The sequence below is a fragment of the Alligator sinensis genome, unplaced genomic scaffold (genome assembly GCF_000455745.1).
Source record: "Alligator sinensis unplaced genomic scaffold, ASM45574v1 scaffold904_1, whole genome shotgun sequence".
In the NCBI taxonomy this organism is placed as follows: domain Eukaryota; kingdom Metazoa; phylum Chordata; order Crocodylia; family Alligatoridae; genus Alligator; species Alligator sinensis.
The window spans coordinates 773,280-775,239 of NW_005842587.1; the positions used below are offsets into that span (position 1 = coordinate 773,280).

Here is a 1,960-nt window from a genome sequence, read left to right on the forward strand (position 1 = left end):
TGGGTGTCCCTCGCGGTGGGCCCCCGGCCCTTTTGACCCTCTCTGGTCCTGGCCCCAGCATGGGCCAGTCGAGGGTACTCTCCCCTTCGGGCTGGGTCTCTAGCCCCTCTCTCTCATCCTCAGGCCTCACCGTGCCACTGCTCCCCGTCCTCTCAGGGGCAACCGCAGCACCACGCCCTGTACTCCATACACTCTCTCAGGGTCCGCCCTCTGGGCCCCTCCAACATAGGGTTACCCACCTGGTGGTGGGAGCTAGGGGTTAAGGCACCCCAACCCGCCTTTCACCAGGGTGATCACTGGCCTAGCATTTCCTGGGGGCTCCCGCACCACTGAGAGCCCCACCAGACCACCCACTCCCAGCAGGGTGCAGTTTCAGGTCATGCCCAGGACCAGGAGCTTCCTTACCAACCCCTTGCAGCTCCCCCTTACCTCCAGGTCATTCACAGCAGCCTTACAGCCAGGCAATGTTGTTGCCTGGCCTCTTGCAGCCAAACTGCCCTGTTTATATAGGCAGCCCATGTCTCAAAATGGCTGCCCTCGTCAGGCACCTGGAGGCTGCCAGCTCCAGGCCCTTAAAGTGGCAGAGACACCCTATGCTCTGCCACACACTGGAACAAGATACCTAGAGAGGTTGTGAAATCTCCACTGCTGGAAGTTTTTAAGTGCAGGTTGTTAGATAAGGATGTCCCTGCCCTGAGCAGGGGGCTGCACTAGCCAGTCTCCTGAGGCTCCTTTCAGCCTGCTCTTCCTATACTTTTATGATTTCAGTGAGGAAGAGAACAGAATCAATAATTGCTCTTGTTTGGGCTTTACACTTAAAGGGTGTGCTTATAACATAGGCTTGTTTCAAGCTGCGTTGTGTCTTACTACCTGTGATGAGATAGTGCCCAGGAGCCATTGTGATGCCATCTCTTGTGGCCCCCTCTGTCTTGAACAGCCTCACTCAAGTCTCCCCAGATCACAACCTGTTCACTCATCCACCACACTTTTGTTGGTAAAGAAAATTAATGAAGGAAGACTGTCCACCTGGGACTAGTGAGTCTTTTGGGGCACTTTCTTTCTCTTTCTCTCCTTTTGTAATCAGGGCCTATTTTCTCAGGCCTTACCAGCCTTAAGGACTAGATTCATGGCCTTCTTCCTTCCTTGCAGCCATGTCCATGCCTCACAGATGGTACAAATTATCACTTTAGCAAGGCTTCTCACCTCTCTGTACTGCTTGGCCCTCCAGCCACAAAAGCTCTGTTGGGGCTTTGGGCTTCCCGGCTTTCACCCCTTTCCTCTAGCTTGGTCCACTAGCCCAAGGTCCACCCTTCTGGACCCCAGCTTCTAGGGCCCAGCCCATGTCTCACCCCGCTTGGGCTCCTGGCCCTGGTTTCGCCCCTCTCAGACTATGGCCTTAGACCTCTCAGCTCCAGGCCATCCCTGTTGGCTTTTGTAGTGCAGGTTTTAACCCTTTAGGCTTCTGTCTGCCTGTGCCTTGAGTCTGGCCCCTGGTAGAGCTCAAAACCACACATGCCCCTTGGGCACCAAAGTGGTCTCTTCCTTTTAGCCATATCAGGTGCTTCCCCATGAGTCTGTATGTGCAGTTTGTGGTGCCTCAAAGCCACAAGTGCACCTGTGTACCACACTGCTAATTTACAGCATCACAGGTTTTTCTGATACCACGAGATCCCGGTTTTCAGCAGACTCACAGTTTGCCTCCTGGCTAGACCAGAAAGAAGTGAGGACTATGTTGACACAACTAAGATTGCTTCAGGCAAAGGTGTTGACAGACTGCATAGGAAGGAGGAGCTAACTTTACAGAATAGACAAGTTTTCCCACAAAGCAATATGAACCAGTTCCTTTGGCTGGGCCAGATTGTGATGCACTATGGGGCCTGGAATATAATCCTAGCAATCCTGGAGCCAACTGCATGCAACTACAGCATCCATGTGGACATGAGTACGCATGGCATGAGGG

The 1,960-nt window shown here is 53.4% G+C and overlaps 1 long non-coding RNA gene across 1 annotated transcript in view; it reads right to left on the reverse strand.

Annotated features, from left to right (window-relative positions):
* The window catches only part of LOC102377207, a 6,524-nt gene extending 6,057 nt beyond the window's left edge, over window positions 1–467 (reverse strand). The window contains exon 1 of the long non-coding RNA XR_324858.1: window positions 430–467. This is a non-coding gene — a long non-coding RNA (uncharacterized LOC102377207). The remainder of the gene's footprint in view (window positions 1–429) is intronic.
* Between the last annotated feature and the right edge of the window lie 1,493 nt (window positions 468–1,960).